Source organism: Esox lucius, chromosome 2 (genome assembly GCF_011004845.1).
Source record: "Esox lucius isolate fEsoLuc1 chromosome 2, fEsoLuc1.pri, whole genome shotgun sequence".
Classification (NCBI taxonomy): domain Eukaryota; kingdom Metazoa; phylum Chordata; class Actinopteri; order Esociformes; family Esocidae; genus Esox; species Esox lucius.
This window is the reverse complement of record NC_047570.1, coordinates 4,028,766-4,048,799: the sequence shown is the minus strand read 5'-3', so window position 1 is coordinate 4,048,799 and position 20,034 is coordinate 4,028,766. Positions and strand designations below refer to the sequence as shown.

The window sequence follows — 20,034 nt, the reverse complement described above, 5'->3', positions numbered from 1 at the left end:
ACTAATCTGGGTGGTCGAGCTATGGCCATGAAGTCGCCTTTGTTTCTTTGTAGTTGGCGATCATGAGGAAACTGAATGATTTGTCGCAAGATATGGGGTCTGAGGAGGGCATTTATAGTTTGATGTAATATTCTACTGACAGATGACTGAGATAGGTAGGTCATCTGCACTGCATAGCTGCATTTTCCCTGTGGCCAAGTGGTGTAGAGTTGTCACAACCTTGATCTCCGGTGTTATTGGGTTGTTTCTGTTTGGTGGTGAAATGACTGCATCCCTGACTAGCTCTACTATGAACATAATACCTTCGCGATTAAGGCAATACCTTGTTAAAAGCTGTATCAATAAATGTTTCTAAAACGTCGACCACAGAGTTGTAGGAGGAGGAGCAAACAAATCATTACAAATCCCAGCCACCCATGCCACGGACCGTGGGTGTATTCCGTCCAAAACTAACAGGCTACGGGACAGTTTCTTTCCTCAGGCCGTAAGGCTGCTCAACTCAGGAACCCCTCCTCCCTTCCATCCATAGTCCCATGCACACCTGTCACTTTATATCATGCACAACTGCCAATCATATCATGCACACCTGTCACTTTTACATTGCACTACGGTTGTACAGTTATATAGTGTTTTTTTGTATAGTGTTATTATTAATAGTTCATGTTATCTTATTTATTTTTTATAATTACTGTAACTTTTAACTGCACTGTCGGGTGTAGGAAAACCAAGAATTTCATTCCCATAATTAGTTATTGCAAATGACAAATAAACCTTTTGAAGTTTTTTTAAAACTTTGAACTTTGATTATGAGACGGATTGCCGTCAGCAGCCCTTTTAGGATTGTTTGTCTTGGTCTTAGTTACTTAGGAGTCCTCTTGACAACTCCTAACTTATCGCATATTTAGGAGCTAGTTTCAGCGCTAAAAGACCTGACGACTTGTATGGTGTCTGTGAGGAGTCATCAGCCAGGTTAAAATAAGAAGTGTCTATAGAGCACAAGAAAAATGTCTGATGGACATATCAGAAAAAAATTACACTATATTAAAAAATGACAGATACCAACTCCTTAGTGGAAACATGGTAGTGCTATGGCTACGGCATATATCGGTACAACAGGAACTTGCTTATAAATCTGTTGATATGACAACACCCCAAATATTGCCAAAGCTAACAAGATGTTTCACAGTGGCAAGAAAAGGTCTTAACTGGCCAAGTCAATGGCTCAATCTGTATTTATTTGAGCATGCCTTTATCATCCTGAATGATTAGAAACTAAATAGATGTCCTTTAAACTCACAGTCATTGTAATGTTCTTAAAAATAAAATCTATATTGCTGAAGAGTTAAATAATGCCCAAATCTCCCCCTCATAGTAAATGTTGGGTTATTATATTTTAAACCGCAAGAGACCAAAAAAAGCCTTACTGTTGGACTTCCTGTGTTGATTAGAAATAGAAGGAATCGTGCCCATGCAAGTTATAAAGTAAACTTGTCTAATCTGTAAACTGTGACATGTCAACCTATTAGTCCAGGAACCCCTATTAGATCTATGAAGCCGGCTTTACTTAATATCAGATCTCTTGCCAATAAATCATTCTTGGTTAATGACATTATAATATCCTACAACCTAGACGTTATGAAACGTGGCTAACTGAAAATTGTAGTCCTATTATTCTTAACTAGACAGCACCTGATAAATTTGGCTATATGAATGTGTGTCAAAATGGTAGGAAAGTAGGAGTGGCTGCCCTATTCAAAGATAAATTCCAGTGCAAAGAAAATACACTAGGTAATTTAATTTCTTTTGAAAACCTGTTTAACATTGAAGGGTACACCCAAAATTTAGTTAACCATTAACAGACCTCCACGATATTCTGCACATTTTATTGATGATTTTGCTGAACTACTTTGTTATATCAGTTGATTATAACTTGTTTATTATTACAGGGGATTTTTACATCCACATAGATAATAATCTTAAAGCTTCTACATGCTGTCTTGACACACTGCCATCAGACTTTATAAAAATAACAGTGGACCTGCAGCAAATAGTTAATAGCTCTCTGCTATCAGGCATTTTCCCAACATCTCTAAAAACAGATGCCATTAAGCACCTATTAAAAACACTGGAAGAATCTATAATGAACAACAATAGACCTGTATCAACTTTCCCGTTTATAGCCAAGGTTATCTTCAATCAACTCAGGAATTTTGTGACCTCGAGCGGTCTCTTAGACAAATTTCAGTCAGGCTTTCGACCTCAACACAGTACTGAAACGGCCCTGATTAAACTTTTAAATGATATACGGCTGAATACTGATTCTGATAAATTAACAGTTCTGTTTCTATTAGATCTCAGTGCAGCATTTGACACTGTAGATCATAGAACACTTATAGATAGGCTGGAAAATTGGGCAGGACTCTCCGGGACAGTCCTTGACTGGTTCAGATCTTATCTAGATGGCCGGAGTTACTTTGTCACCATTGGTAATCATGAATCTGATAGAGTGGCTATGACATGCAGAGTTCCACAGGGATCAGTTCTCAGACCGCTTATGTTCAATCACAGTATGCTACCTACAGAACAACAACATTAACTACCACAGCTATGCCGATGATACTCAAATATATATGGCTCTCGAACCCTTTGACAGCCTCTCAATAGACTCTCTGTGTCACTGTATAGAGCACATAAATAACTGGATGAACCAAAATTGTCTACAATTAAACCAAGATAATTGTTTTTGGCAAAATAAATACAAGTATTACTAAACAGCTGGATTGTCTGGCCCTTAAAACCAGGGATCAAGTGCATAATCTTGGTGTTCTGATAGACCTCACATTTAACAGTCATATCACATTGGTCGGGTTGACTACTGTAATGGCCTCTTCACTGGACTCCCCAAAAATACTGTAAAACAGCTGCATCTCATTCAGAATGCAGCTGCTAGAATGTTAACCAGAACCAAGAGAACAGAGCACATCACTCCGGTTCTTAAATCTTTGCATTGGCTTCCAGTCAGTTACAGAATAGATTTCAAAGTGGTGCTTTTAGTTAATAAATCTCTGAATGGTTTAGGACCCGGATACATTTCTGATGTTTGAAGAATATAAACCGAGCAGGGCTCTTAGATCCATGAACACAGGTCAGCTAGTACAGTCCAAACTAAACATGGAGAAGGTGCATTTAGCAGTTATGCTGCACACAACTGGAATAAACAACCAGAAGATCTTAGACGTGCATCAAACGTATACATTTTTAAATCAAGGTTAAAAACACTTCTCATTTCACGTGCCTATGACTGAGTGCTTAAAGTCACTTAAACTTAACTGCACTGTTTAATCTTACAGCTTTTATAGCTTCCTATGTTTTTATCACATTTTATTTTGTTTTATCGTTTTCTTATTCTACGTTATTATTATGCTGTATTTTATATTTCTCTCGATTATTTTTTTTTGCTATCTTTTACCAATCATAATGCAAGTTCTGGTGCTATCTGTTTTAATTCCATAGCATTTTATATTTTTATTTTCACTGGAAGGCACATTGAATTGCTTCTATGTATGACTTGTGCTATATAAATGTACATGCTTGCTTGCGTGAACTGATAGGGGCAAGCAAGCAAGAAGAAAAGCCAAGTTTACGCTAATAGACTTCCTCATAACTAATCTCAACCATGCCCTCATAATAAATATTTAACTACAACAAATGAAGATTAAAACAGCACCCAGCAGTTAAAACAGGTTACAAAATGTGTTTGTAAATGTAATTTTTGGGCAAATTTATTAAAAAATGAAGAACAGAAACATACTTTAAATAATCTGTGGAGCAAACTTGTTACAGCAATTGTATAAGGCCCTGCTTTATTGCAGTAACTCCTAGCAAACACGGGACAGTCAGTGTCAAGATGCGTCCTCCGAAGATGAATCTGACCGCGGTGCTGGTTCATGTGACATTGCTTGCTCAACCAGAAAGTACCGTCATCTCTACACACCGGAAGGAGCACATTCACAGGCCTTAATATTGAATGACCTCTGACGCACCAGCCCTGACAAGGAGTTACGGGAGCATCATGAGGGACAACAATCAAATTTGATTAATAACCCCCAAAAGTGCAGATGGCTGGCCAATTGCAGCAACCTCCATAGGACACCAGGGCATTCAAACTCTGGACGGGCAGTAACATAGCTAACTGGTCAGCCATTCAGGGGCCCCTATGTGGCCTCATTACCAGTCACACAAAAGGCCACTGCGAGTCTTTTAAAACTTTTAAAAATTAAATGTAAATAATTTCATCAAGTCAGCCTATGGCATGGATTTCAAAGACCAACTGTCTGAAGGAAAACAACATGGCTGAAGAAGGTGAAACTGTGGAGTTAAACATCCTCAGGTCAGGTCCACAAGTTGATGATGGTATCAGACTTTCATATCCCATTAGATCGGCAAACAGAGGACCTGAAATAAATAAGCATAATACAGCATATAAAGCAGCAAATGTGTCTGGGTATAAGAGGTGACATTCATTAGTAAAAGAATGTGTAAACTTTAACTTATAATTTCATGGCTAAGTTTCCATAATCAGTGATGATTTGGGGTGCCATGTTATCTGCTAGTGTTGGTCCGCTGTGTTTTATCAAGTCCAGAGTCAATGCAGCGGTCTACCAGAAGATTTTTGAGCACATCATACTTCCATCTGCTGACAAGCTTTATGGAGATGCTGATTTCTATTTTTTGGTCCACAAGGACTTGGCACCTGCCCACAGTGCCAAAACGACTGGGAACTGGTTTGTTGCAGAGGCGTTCCCATGCCAGGGTCGAAATATAATCTCTCCACCTAGTCCTGGCCCTACCCCGAGGTCTCCTCCCAGCTGGACGTGCCTGGAACACCTCCCTAGGGAGACGTCCTGGGGGCATCCTTACCAGATGCCCCAACCACCTCAACTGGCTCCTTTCGATGCAAAGGAGCAGCGGCTCTACTTCGAGTTCCTTACGGATGACTGAGCTTCTCACCCTATCCCTAAGGGAGAAGCCAGCCACCCTTCTGAGAAAACCCATTTCAGCCGTTAATATTATACATTATGTTTTGAGAGCCATAATCATCATGATTGAAACATGAATTTAGAATATATGAAGGTGTCACTTTTTGTTTTGAATTATTATTAAGTATTAGTTTTAGGGTTTGCACCCCTATGCAACCAGGTTATTGTGAGTTTTTATTTTTACCCCTCAAAGATTTCAGTTTATTGAATTGTTCACGTTATAGGTCACATTAAAGGTGGAAAAAGTTCTGACATGATTTGTCACATTCTTTTACATCACAAGAAACTGGTGTATAGACTTTTTATATCCACTGTACACTCACCTAAAGGATTATTAGGAACACCTGTTCAATTTCTCATTAATGCAATTATCTAATCAACCAATCACATGGCAGTTGGGTTGGGGGGTGACCTTTTCCACGATATTTAGATTTTTTTTTAGATGCACCTGTTCATTTCGCAGCAACAGGAGTTCAGATTTTCATATTGTGCCTTCAAAATAGAAAGTCTGTCGTGTCTCCTGTGTGTTTAGTGTACATTTACATGTTTCATATATATTTGGGGGGAAATATATATGAAACAAAATGTACATAAGTTAAAGAATATTATAAGGTGGAGCACAATAAGAAATGGTTAGAGCTACAGTAAGATAGAGAACATACACTCACCTAAAGGATTATTAGGAACACAATACTAATCCTATGTTTGACCCCCTTTCGCCTTCAGAACTGCCTTAATTCTACATGGCATTGATTCAACAAGGTGCTGAAAGCATTCTTTAGAAATGTTGGCCCATATTGATAGGATAGTATCTTGCAGTTGAAGAAAATTTGTGGGATGCACATCCAGGGCACGAAGCTCCCGTTCCACCACATTCCAAAGATGCTCTATTGAGATCTGGTGACTGTGGGGGCCATTTCAGTACAGTGAACTCATTGACATGTTCAAGAAACCAATTTGAAATGATTCAAGCTTTGTGACATGGTGCATTATCCTGCTGGAAGTAGCCATCAGAGGATGGGTACATGGTGGTCATAAAGGGATGGACATGGTCAGAAACAATGCTCAGGTAGGCCGTGGCATTTAAACAATGCCCAATTGGCACTAAGGGGCCTAAAGTGTGGCAAGAAAACATCCCCCACACCATTACACCACCACCACCAGCCTGCACAGTGGTAACAAGGCATGATGGATCCATGTTCTAATTCTGTTTACGCCAAATTCTGACTCTACCATCTGAATCTCTCAACAGAAATCGAGACTCATCAGACCAGGCAACATTCTTCCAGTCTTCAACTGTCCAATTTTGGTGAGTTTTCCTATTTGTAGTGGAGATTAGTGGTACCCGGTGGGGTCTTCTGCTGTTGTAGCCCATCCGCCTCAAGATTGTGCGTGTTGTGGCTTCACAAATGCTTTGCTGCATACCTCGGTTGTAAGGAGTGGTTATTTCAGTCAAAGTTGCTCTTCTATCAGCTTGAATCAGTCGGCCCATTCTCCTCTGACCTCTAGCATCAACAAGGCATTTTCGCCCACAGGACTACCGCATAGTGGATGTTTTTCCCTTTTCACACCATTCTTTGTAAACCCTAGAAATGGTTGTGTGTGAAAATCCCAGTAACTGAGCAGATTGTGAAATACTCAGACCAGCCCTTCTGGCACCAACAACCATGCCACGCTCAAAATTGCTTAAATCACCTTTCTTTCCCATTCTGACATTCAGTTTGGACTTCAGGAGATTTTCTTGACCAGGACCACACCCCTAAATGCATTGAAGCAACTGCCATGTGATTGGTTGATTAGATAATTGCATTAATGAGAAATTGAACAGGTGTTCCTAATAATCCTTTAGGTGAGTGTACAGTGGATATAAAAAGTCTATACACCAGGTTCTTGTGATGCAAAAGAATGTGACAAATCATGTCAGAACTTTTTCCACCTTTAATGTGACCTATAACGTGAACAATTCAATAAACTGAAATCTTTGAGGGGTAAAAATAAAAACTCACAATAACCTGGTTGCATAGGGGTGCAAACCCTAAAACTAATACTTTGTTGAAGCACCTTTTGATTTTATTACAGCACTCAGTCAATTTGGGGAGGAGTCTATTAGCATGCCCACTCTTCTTTGCAAAAGCGATCCAAATCTGTCAGATTGCGAGGACATCTCCTGTGCACAGCCCTTTTCAGATCACCCCACAGATGTTCAATTGGATTCAGGTCTGGGCTCTGGCTGGGCCATTCCAAAACGTTAATCTTCTTCTGGGAAAGTCATGCTTTTATGGATTTGGATGTGTGCTTTGGGTCGTTGTCGTGCTGAAAGGTGAACTTCCTCTTCATCTTTCTAACGGACGCCTGAAGTTTTTGTGCCAAAAATACCTGGTTTTTGGAACAGTTCATAATTCCCTCCACCATAAGGCCCTGGATCCAGCTGAAGAAAAACAGCCCCAAAGCATGATGCTGCCACCACCATGCTTCACTGTGGGTATGGTGTTCTTTGGGTGATGTGCGCCAAACATACCTTTTGGAATTATGGCCAAAAAGTTCAACCTTGGTTTCATCAGACCATAACACATTTTGCCACACGCTTTTGGGGGACATGATTTTGTTTTTGCAAACTTCAGCCAGGCTTGGATGTTTTTCCTTGTAAGAAAAGGCTTCCGTCTTGCCACCCTACCCCATAGCCCATTCATATGAAGAATACGGGAGATTGTTGTCACATGTAGCACACAGCCAGTACTAGCCAGAAATTCCTGCAGTTCCTTTACTATTGCTGTAGGCCTCTTGGAAGCCTCCCTGACCAGTTCTCCTCATCAATTTTGGAGGGACGCCCAGTTCTTGGTAATGTCTCTGTTGTGACATATTTTCTCCACTTGATGATGACTGTCTTCACTACGTTCCATGGTATATCTAATGCTTAGGAAATTATTTTGTTCCCTTCTCCTGACTGATATCTATCAACAATGAGATCCCTCTGATGCATTGGAAGCTCTCTTTTCAGACCATTGCTTTAGCTCTGAGATGCAACTAAGAAAATGTCAGGAAAATCCTACTAGAACAGCTGAACTTTATTGGTGATTAATCAGAGTCACTTTAAATGATGGCAGATGTGTAACGACTTCTATTTAACATGAGTTTGAATGTGATTGGTTAATTCTGAACACAGCCACATCCCCAGTTATAAGAGGGTGTGCACACTTATGCAACCAGGTTAGTGTAGACTTTTAATATCGACTGTACCTAATATGAAAAAAATCCTATTTTGATGTTATTGTTGTTCATTTGCTTTTGTTCATTAACGTTGGAGCGGTATTGTGTTATGAATCCAGCCACACTATTTTCCATCCACCCACTTAAAACCCTTTAGATTCCATAGCGGCCTTCTTTTATATTCCCATAGCGGCCGCAGACGGCAGTGTTTCTTTACCAATAATATTTGTGTAAATATCACAAAATATGCCTGATAAAAACATGTTACTGTGTTCTCGTGGATGTTGTCATTAATAAGAAAACAGAACAAGGGCATGTTATTTTACTATATATTTTTTTTGTATCTAATTTATTTACTTGAAATGCTAGCAGCAAAGTGGCCGCAAATTTTTACGTTAAAGAGGCTGTTGTTTGGTGATACTAAGTTGGATACTTCCTAGCTCTTTGAAAGCGATATTAATGATGTTGTGGTGAGTTTGGCGTTGTCTATATTTGATGCTGTGAAATGTTGGTACTATCTTTCAGATGTCTATAGTAACCCTGTCATGATAACCTGGTAGGCGAGCACATCAGTTGTGGAGCTCGAATGGTTGCTTGTAATTGAAAACGTTGCACTATTTAACTAGTTGAATGTTTTGTCGCGTTTTTTCCAATTTCATTCATATATGCAAACAGCTATAGCTAACTAGACGACTAATTGAAAACTAATAGAAAAGTTGTGTGCCTGCTAATTTGTTTCATGTGTGAGGCGAAGAGCAGTCACTTTCAATAGCTAGCCCAGATTGGCACCAGGAATGTGCTTTTCTGACGACGTCAACACTTGATCACGATAACGACCTGCATTTGCCTACAAATAGGCCACTTTCAGTGTTTTGAGATGTGTGTGCCTTATGCTTATTTCATGATCACGTTAGTTGTGCCTACCTCCAATGATTGCTTGCTCAGAAAGAGTCGCAGTGTTTCGTTATGCCAACTTAGACATTCATTCTTGTTTCTACCGATCCGTCATATAGAAACAACCACAACTGCTTGCTGAAGTTAGTTCACTATCTGGTTAGTCTATCAGGCTATTAGAGAAATTGTGTAGTGGCAAACGGGTGCTGCGCTAGCAGAGGTGTAGAAAAAGTGAGGTCGTTTTTAATTGTCTACAAAATGCGAGAAAACAATTTCTATTTTTTGAGGTTACATGGATGTGGTATCAAATAAAAGATGTGCTCTTTAAAACAAAGTTAACTTGCAGTTTTTATTTGTTCTTTGTTTTTGTGCTATATCTGTTTAAAATGTGTGAATTATGGGAATTATCAGTAATCTACAACAGCATTCTAGAATTCTATGGGGGTCTAAAGGGTTAAGTTAAAGACATTGTTTTATTTTAAACTAAGGACATTTTCTGATTTCAAATAATCACAATGCCTGGCGGAATCTATTGGTATCACATATGAATCTAAATAGAAAGTTGCCGGTCTTTGATCCAATAGTTCTACCATCCTCTACCCTTATTGTACTTGGTGCCTTCTACCCTGATCAAGGCACCAAGTACAATAACAATTGTTAGTATTCTGTTCAAAACACCCTTTAGCCCCTCTATGTGGAAAGATGCAGGCATGTTATCTAACACTGAATCACATCTATGCTTTTTTTTGGTATTGTACTTTGATTTTTGGGCAAAACATTGGTTATAATTGGGTTCAGGTCAGGGCCTGCAAACAAGTTGCTTTTTCAATAGGCCGCAACCAAAAGAACCTACTCTATGTTAAAATGTTTCAATATAACAATGTGAAGCGCTCTGGACAACTACAGAAGTAAATGCCATTTAAAGTTACCTGTTGCAAATCAATAAGTGACAGCTCCCGTTCAAGTGAAGCTACAACTGTGGTTCTGAGGCTAAAAAATAAAATAAAAATGAGTTAACACAGACAAAAATAATTACGGCGTTAAACATTTGTAATTATTCGCAAGCGTTAACGCAATAATTTTGACAGCTCTACCCATTATTATGGTAATACATTTATCAGATGACATGAAATTAGAGGTCTATACAACAGTCTACAGTGAATATGGATCATATTAACCCCGGACCCACAACATGACAGGAACTCACCAGCACAGCAGAAATGCAACCATGTCATCATGACGAGAAGTTCAGTTGCCAAGTGTAGCTGTGCTGACAAACACCACTGCATATGGAATAATGTAGAGCCTGGGTAAATCAAAGGACATTCCTCAATAAGGATAGAATAACATTGACTTAAAGAACATAATTCAAGCCACAAATAGTCCACAAGAGTCCAAAAAAAGAATATTGCCAACCTCTTCAAGGCATCAAGGGTTTTAAGTCAAAATAATTAAGTCCAATGTGGAGAGGGAATGTCCATGACCAAGGCCATGCTGATTTAGGGACACCCATGCTGGAAACACATCACCTGTGAATATACAATGTAATCAGATTAAGAAATTACACCTAGTTTACGTTCATTTACATGTTTAAATTAATTTCCTGGGACCAGTGAGATAACATGCAGTTTCAAATGCTGTATATACATATTTTACCAAATTCCCTAAACATACAAAAATAATAAGAATAGACAATCGGTATTGTGCTCACATAGTTGTGTCCCTTGTAATCCAGATGCTTCAGGTGACATAGCAACACCTAAAAACAGGTATGTCCCAGTAAAAAAATAAAAATAAAAAATCCACTTTATAGTTGACGTCCAAAGAAAGTGCAGGTAACTATTTGAAGGAAGTCTCGATGCATTGTTTTTCTTAATGTCGTTATTAAACAAAACAAAAAAGCTAACAAAAATAGTTTTAAAAGATTGTTGCCAAAAAAAAATATCCATCATGGTAAATTATTTCACCAATCAGCATACTGTCAAATCTGAAAATAAATGTTATTTTCTTCTTTTAAATGTAAATGCGTTAGGCTAGCCAATGAGGAAAATCAATACTCTAGTTGTATTCAATCTATCAATTGCTAACTAACCAGAGGCCATGGAAATTTGCCTAATCCATTCACATTCTGCCTTGCAATATAATATGATGGCTATAATATACCTGCAGTAATAGTATTAGTATAAAAACATATCGTAAAATGCAGAACTTCTACTGGACTATCGACGCGGGACTGTGCAACAGACTTATGTATATTTTACAGCTTTTTGAAACTGGTGGACAAAAAGCGAAACACTGGCATTAATGGGATTTGGAGAAAAGGGGTGACAAACACATTAGCTAAAACATGGAGAAAAAAATTCTACACATTGATCCTTTGATACAAAAAGTCTAATTATTTTTGGCATTCCTATTCTACTAAATCATACAACCAGACAACTCAATCTTGAGTATTAATTTCTGAACTTATTCAAGACACCATGTAACCTAACCTTAGAAGTTTTACTACAACTTATTTTTAAATGAACACAACCGAGGATGACACTTCTAAAGGGGAACAGAATCAAGTGAGTCAATCGACTTGAGGAAGACCATAAATGTGTCTGCCGAACGTAGAAAGGTGAACCTTTGCTTTTTTCCTCTAGAGATTAAGCTGGGATGCGTTTCATCGCTTTAGAATGAGGTACCAGGCTACTTGGAGGACTTCATTTAATTATAAGAGTATTAGCAGATGCTCTGATTCAGAGCGACTTAGAGGAGTGAATACATTAACTTACATACTTCTTTTCACTGGCCCCCACTGGGAATCAAACCCACAACCCTGATGTAACAAAAGCCATGCTCAACCAAATGAGTCAAGCAAGTCATATTCACCTTGTTTTTTTCTTGGCTATAAAAACCAATTTGTTTTTGTAATTTGTACTATAGATAGTAAAAGTCTGGAAAGAATTATATCCCCAACAACTGAAACAAAGATGCCAACCAACATAAAAAGGCAAACTAATGAGTATGCTCAATGCAATTTTTGGGATAAATATTGGACCATTTCAATATCCAAAAACATATGCTGGCCTTCTTCTTGATTTGTCATCTTTAAAAAAAAAAAAGGTTGTAAAGTGCTTTACAGGTACAATGAGATTTAAACCATGACTGTGATATTAATGCGCACTTCAGCCAGGTTCTGTAATTCAGTTAGGCTACATCATGTCTAGTCTTGAGCATGACTGCTCTTTCGCGTTGCATTCCACAAACTCCCAAGAGCTCAATGGCCCTCTTTCCTTTAGACAAAATTCTCTGTTGCTTAACTGCTTGCTGCAGGGATTTTAAAACTGACATTTTTTTCCCTTTGTCTATAGTCTGGAGCCATTCCCAAGATTTATTATTCTTGAACATGTCAAAGATTTCAAATGCAACACTGACAGCGTTTGATTTAGCCATCTGAAGACTTTCAAAAACTACAAAATTACGTCTGCATCGATCATGAATATCTGAAGCTGGCTCTAGATCAACAGGCATTTTAACACATACCTCCAAAATACTTGCCAAGATCAACTCAACAACCTGAACAGTCAATTCAAAATGGTCGGTCTCCGTACACATGGTGAGCCTGTTAAAAACAAGGTCCTTGGTTACCTCAATGTCATCAAACAGCTGTGCAGTTCCTTCAACTACGTCTCTCCCATTATCCTGCCATTGCTTTAGTTTCTTAACAAGTGTTTGGTATCTTTGCTCCATCCCTAACACATCTCCCTTTGAGGTCAGGGCTTCCCATAGAGGATCAATGATTAGCTTGGAAATCAGACCCAGAGCTCGGCATCCTGCCTTCAACTGTGGAACCTGTAAATCAGCACTAAATGCTGCAAGCAGATCTTTCCCAGCTCTGTGGTTATTGGTTAACTTAACTAAATCATCATAGATACAGTAAACCACTGCCCCATTACAAAACAAACTATCTATTCTGTCTCCACTGGCTGGAGATAATGGCACTTCAAGAAATTCTGTTTTGCTGACCAAAATAGTTTCAAAATTAATTAACTGACAGTCTTCTTGACGTCCAAGTTCTTGGACAACATCACATGCAGATCTTATCAAACGCACTGTTCTAGCCTCCAAAGGAGTCATACAAATGGACGGAAAGCTACTGGATTCTAATTTCATAACTCCTAATATATTTTCCCAGAGTAGAAGAGTTGTTTTTACCTGGCGAGCTAAGGCTTCAATTAAATGTAAGCCACAGAAGAGCTCATTGACATGGGAAATCACAGTCTTTTCAGAGTGATTCATTGCACCATACCCCTCAATTATGAGAGGTAGGATGTCAGATCTGTATTCAGCAAGGATATGTTTGAAATTATTCTCAGAACTAATCTCAACAACAAAGCATTTTGAAAATCTGGAAAAAATCCACATATTCTGCTGCACAGAATCACACATTAGGTCTTTAATAAATTTTCTACAAATGTGCAACTGGCTATTAACTGAGAGATCAGAATCTTCCAACTCGTCTTTGCCAGCAGGTCGTTTTCGTTTTGAATTTTCCAATAAAGGAAACTCTGCTTTTCTTTTCCTGAGATGATGCACATCAGAGATGCTCCCTGACATGCTGTTTTGAGGTTCAACTGGTCTTTCAAATTCAGCATTGCTTATCTTCATGGCTGTAAACTGATCCATTTTTTTATTTGCACTACTTGAATCCTGTCCCTCTGTTATTTTTTTCTGTCTTTGGTATTTTGGCTCAGACAACGTAGCAGGGTTCCATAGGTCCATGGCTGCCTCTGTCTGAGTGGAGAAGGTCTCCGCCTGTACATGTTGTGGATAGATCAAATCCAGATCAGACTCATCTCTTGTGCATACATCAATAGCCCCATTTTCAAGGCCAAGGATTTTATTGCCAGCACACCATGTAACATCTGACTCTTCTTTCCCAAATGTGGATTGGATATCAAGGTCAATTCCTTTTTTCTTACAGACAGGATGAAGGTTCTCCATTGCTTTTTTAAGCGTGGGCACCGATGTGTTTATTCCAAGTCTGCATGCCATTTCATCAGCACAGATTGTTATGTCTGTCTCAGTTGGGGTCTCCGTCTTGACTCCGTCTTGATGAGGACACTTGTTTAGCTCAGGCTCTTTCATCATACAGATGACAGCAGCTCCATTTTCATGGCCAATTTCACTCGTTTCATAGGCATATTGTGTTTCATCTGTTTGTAAACTATGGTTACTTTGGATGTCAATACAACCTGTTTCTGCTGTCAGTAGTGGTGATTGCTGAACACTGAATACATTTTCAATCCTAATATCACAACTGTTACTTGATGTTGATCCATGCCATGAACTAATTATTAATGTCTCTTCAGATGCGCCTAAAGGATTTTGTTCTTCACAGAAATAAACCATTTGGACCTCAGAGTGAAGATCTGTCTCAGTTGACATCTCGGTCTTGACCCAGTCTTGCTGAGGACAAATTACATCCAGTTCAGGTTCTTCCTTTTTGGAGACATCAGCAGAGATCTCAGGCTTGACCCGGTCTTGCTGAGGACAAATTACTTCCAGTTCAGGTTCTCTCTTTATTGAGACATCAGCAGATATCTCAGTCTTGACCCAGTCTTGCTGAGGACAAATTACATCCAGTTCAGGTTCTTTCTTTATGGAGACATCAGCAGAGGTCTCAGTCTTGACCCGGTCTTGCTGAGAACGAATCACGTCCAGTTCAGGTTCTTTCTTTATGGAGACATCAGCAGAGGTCTCAGTCTTGACCCGGTCTTGCTGAGAACGAATCACGTCCAGTTCAGGTTCTCTCTTTATGGAGACATCAGCAGAGGTCTCAGTCTTGACCCAGTCTTGCTGAGAACAAATTATGTCCAGTTCAGGTTCTTTCTTTATTGAGAAATCAGCAGAGATCTCAGTCTTGACCCAGTCTTGCTGAGGACAAATTATGTCCAGTTCAGGTTCTTTCTTTATGGAGACATCAGCAGAGATCTCAGTCTCGACCCAGTCTTCCTGATGACAAATTATGTCCAGTTCAGGTCCTTTCTTTATGGAGATAGAGTCAACAGTTCCATTATCCTTGCCAAATGTTGCTGCAGTTGAAACTGTCTCCATAGAAATAGTGTCTTTACCATCTGGTACTTGTTTTTTCCTTAGATTTCTTTTTGACAATATTTCAGGAAAATATGAAAGCTTTTTTTTTTTTACTTTGCTGTGAGTGTCACTATATAGTGAAAACACTTCTTTTGAGATTTTACCCTTTGTTTTGAGCACTCTGTAGTGTTTCTGATACAATGCATACACTCTACCCCGAAATCTAGCAGCAAATTGAGAACTGCACTCCTTTTGAAAAGGAAGATCAAAATTGTATTCCAGAATGTCATAGAGTGCAGATGCAGGATATCTCACTGAATTTGCTCGCTTCCCTCTAGAACAATGAATCTTGGACAAGTATACATGAACCTCAGAAATTACACCTTTAGTCAGTAAATTCAATTCCAGCTTAGTTTTTGCAGGTTTCGAAATAACATCAAGATCTAGACCAATTTCCTGACAAAGTTGGTTGCACACTTTCGTAACTTTTTGGGTTTTACACCTATTCAATTTGTCTGTAACAGTGGTAACAACAATTGGCCTGGTTTCATCAGCATAAAGGCCATTGTCAATCTCATCAGATATGCTCTCTAAACTGACACATTTGGGATCTACTGGTCTGATCTTTTTTTCCTTTGAGCCCTTGGCTATTTCTATGCATTCCTTTTTACTTACTAAATCCAACCTCCCCCTCCTGGTTACATCTTTTAGTCTTGGATATTTCTGCTCAAGTGATTGTATAGTAACTTTTTTCTTTGAAATATCTGGAGTCCTTTGTTTGCATAGCTTCTCTAAGAAAGCTTTATTTCCAAGTCTAAATTTCCAACTATCCACACTTCTCTGCTGAAACGTACTTAACTGTGACATAATAAGGGCAGCAAGTTCTGTTTTCCCATTCCGTAAGTCCAGATCAAAATTTTGCTCTAGAACATCACAGACAATCTCCTTGTAATTTCCAGCAATTTGTGAAGCAAAATCAGCCATTTCAAGCATTACTCCTCTGGTCAATAGCTGCAAGTCAAGTTTTTCATTTTTCCTACATTTAGATTTTGTGTCAAGGACAACTCCTTTTTCCTTACAGAGAGGGTAGAGGAACCTCAATGCTTCTTCTGTTAGGGACATCATGGAGGATTGGTCCATTGTTGATTCTGGCTGATTTATATTATCTCCCTCAGAAGAAGAGTCTGACCTTGCCCAAAATACAGGAGAGCATTTTGCTTTTGTCACTTTCTTATAATAAGGAAGATTAAACACTTCTGTTAACCACAAATTAGTTTTTTGCTTGCTTGGCACCTTCCGCATCACCTTTAATCTGGCCGCTATCTGTCTACAAAAGACAGCTTGGTCTTCGTTTTTAACTGAAAGATCAAAGTTGTAATCTAAAACATCATAAATAACATTCATGGTAGCTCTATTGATCTCTTTAGCATATTGAGAAATCTCAACCATTAAATCATTTGTCAGTAAATGAAAATCAAGCTTTTGTTTCTCTCCAGAGCCAACATTAAAATCAACACCTATTTCCCTGCACTTGGCATATGGATCTTTACAAGTTTTTCCAACAGGTCTTGTGCTGAATACTGAGTAACTAAGGCGACACTGTCGTATATATTCCTCCTTTACAATTTTTCGGAATTTACTTATATACATGGACTTATACCGACTTATATTTTCATCATAGTTTTCATGTTCATCAGAGCAAAAGCTTAATGGCTCACAATCAGAAAGAATAGGCCAAGTAGATTCATCTAAATTACCTCCCCTTGTTGTAGTGGGTGAGATAAACGCAGTAGTGTTACTATGGCATAGTAGATTCACATTGTTAGTAGGCCATTCATTACTGATCTGTGCTTGGTTTACACTAAACACCTCATCAGTTTCAACACCGCTTGTTTTCATGTTTCCAGACAAGGGAACAGTTTTTGAATCAGACCATAAAGAATGGTCCTCTACTAAGGTACCATCCATTCTGAACCAATAAGCTAAAAACCAAACTAACAGGGATGGCAAATAGCTAAGCTGTCGAGAACATATCAATGCACTGAAAACAATTAAAAAGCCATGAGGTCAATTAGCTTTAAACGGAGAAGAGGTTTATGATAAGTATCCGTGGATAACTATTAGAAAACGTACGTAGGAAATCGTTCAGACCATAATAAACCTTTTTAGAACAAAGTAATCCATATATATATATATATACACACACACATCAGGGTAGTAAGGTACCCTTCTCCACCTCGCCAACTTTTCAATCGCCTACCTGTGATTCTCACGGTCAGTAAAATCCTTGAAAAAAAAGCAATAGCTACAAGTAGTGACTGTCCACACCTCAACGTGAATATAATATTTGGTAGCGGGATTCTCTTATGAAAATAAATTGGTTTTATATCAAGAAGTTTAGCTAGTCCTATCCATATTTTCTAATTACCCCTCCATGCCCAGAAGCAACTCGATAAACAGGCCAAACAGTAACACAACCCCAAAAAAGAAAAGCAACATTAACCGCGTAAGTCACCTACCCAATAACAAACATTATAAATAGCTGGAACCTACCGCTAGAGACACTAGAAATACTTCCTCTATACGTTTGCTCGCTTGTAAAGTACAGTACTAAATCGCTGCAAACACTAGCTCAACGTGTGTATTTTTGTTAAATTGCAGCAAATCTAGATACGTAAGCAAACAACTAAAACCGCGTTTACTGGTTTACCTTTACTGGTGATGGATTACGGTCAAATTCCATGGCCTGTATTTGCTGCATTTACACTACAACTGAGACAAAAAACAAACAAACTACAAGATCAAATCTTCCTAGCATATCATCCAAAACCATGGCTGTCCGGTATCTAACTCAGTCGGCGTCTTGTGAGCAAGCGTGCTGCACAAGCCCTGAAAAGTGAAGCCAAAACGTCTCGATCGCCCCCTGGTGAGTGGTCCCAGTATAGGTCATAAACCCCGCCTCCCCATGTTATTCAATGGGACGCGAGACCAACTAAACAATTAAATTACCCTTCAAATATCTGCTCCGTTCCACTGCGCATTCTGCAAGGGAGAGTGAGGGCGGGGCTTGTGAGCATAGACTGTAAAAAAATGGACAACGCCCCTTCGCCCTTTTCCATTGGTGAAAACTGAAGCCGCCAGATATGGCGCTGATATCTTGGACTTGCTTCTGCGCAGATAGCGATCTTGGGACCAGTTCTGCACAGTAGTTATGCGGAAGGAAGTAAAGCCGTAAAGCCGCGAAATCAACGGCCCCACCCCTGTGCCCCGCCCTCACTCTCCCTCGCAGAATGCTCATACCGTAATCAATCGCAAGCACACGCTGCACTGTTTTGGAAGTGGAGTCCTGCTCCTGTGAACTCTGTCTGCTCTGTTCCACTCCAACCTAAAATAAGGTAAATACAAGTAGCCTACTAACCACACATTTAAACAGAGTTCAATCAACTCCAAGTACAGTACAACCTTTGCTTGTTAAACCTAGACGATATGTTATAGCCTAACTTACATCATGTTTAACCTTAATTTAGAATTGGCCTAATACAAAAATAATTGGTAACTTCTAGCTAACGATCACCTGCTAGCTATTAACATGGCTATTAACGAGGCTTGTTGTCTTTTAGCTAACGTTAGCTGGCCCATTACATTTATTTACTAATTAAATAGCTTATAAATTTAACTTACCGAAAAAAAATCAAAGATCGATTGGAAATGCCAGATCGGTTAGCACAATGTACTGCAGAACAACCCATTATGTCCGTGTGAAATTATATCAATTATAGAAATTTAGAGATTACATTTAAAGCTCCAATCTCCTTAGTCCTCCAAAGATCGCGAAAAAAGCCTGTTGGCGCTTCAGTGGCTCCTCGGCTCAGATAGCTGTCAATCACGACGTCACACCACCGTTTTTAGAGCATTAAATAACTAACTAAAAACCAACTTATTTTAAAAACTCTTGAATTTACATTAGCGTGATACAAACTACAGTAAATGACAGAAACCAGCTTCGGAAAAAAGATATTTGAAGGGTAATTTAATTGTTTAGTTGGTCTCGCGTCTCATTGAATAACATGGGGAGGCGGGGTTTATGACCTATACTGGGACCACTCACAAGGAGGCGATCGAGACGTTTTGGCTTCACTTTTCAGGGCTTGTGCGGCACGCTTGGTCAGAGCATCTCCAAACCTACTTCCCTTGTGGGTGTTGTGAGGTTTGATTTATAAAAGTAGCCTATTTGTATAGAGCCATTCAGTATTTATCCATCTTGAAAACCATTTAAAATGTTCAGTAACCTTGCATTACTCAGGACAGGACCAGTGGGATATTATTTGTTATATCAAGAAATAATTATGTGGTATAGATGCTTTTCAGGTACGCCTAGTTTCTGTAATTTTTTAAAAGTTAGACTGTCTGATTTTAACATTTTGTTGCTAACCTATATATTATACATTACAACCGAGTTTTTCAAGATGGGTTTTCAAAAATGGGTTTTCAAGATGGATAAATACTGAATGGCTCAATACAAGTAGTGCTTGTCCTGGTCACTCAGATCCTTGCGCTTGCCCATTTTTCCTGCTTTTAACACTTCAACTTTGAGGGCAGAATGTTAACTTGCTGCCTAATATATCCCACCCATTGACAGGTGCCATAATAACAAGATTATCAGTGTTATTCACTTCACCTGTCAGTGGTAATAATGTTATGGCTAATCTTATCAGTGTTATTCACTTCACCTGTCAGTGGTCATAATGTTATGGCTGATCAGTGTATATGTAAGGGATAAACTCAGATGTTCTGTACATTACCTTGGAATACT

The 20,034-nt window shown here is 38.9% G+C and overlaps 1 long non-coding RNA gene across 3 annotated transcripts; it reads right to left on the bottom strand.

The window, feature by feature from the left end:
* Window positions 1–3,756: 3,756 nt before the first annotated feature.
* Window positions 3,757–18,121, bottom strand: LOC105008931. Of its 3 annotated transcripts, none has more exons than XR_004574573.1 (6): window positions 17,426–18,121; window positions 10,852–17,382; window positions 10,557–10,669; window positions 10,348–10,446; window positions 10,070–10,130; window positions 3,757–4,455 (listed from the first exon to the last, which is right to left on the bottom strand). It is a non-coding gene; the product is annotated as an uncharacterized LOC105008931 (long non-coding RNA). The 3 variants fall into 3 exon arrangements; XR_004574574.1 differs by having other exon boundaries at window positions 10,852–11,127; window positions 17,932–18,111; XR_003782992.2 differs by having other exon boundaries at window positions 10,852–18,121.
* Window positions 18,122–20,034: the final 1,913 nt, after the last annotated feature.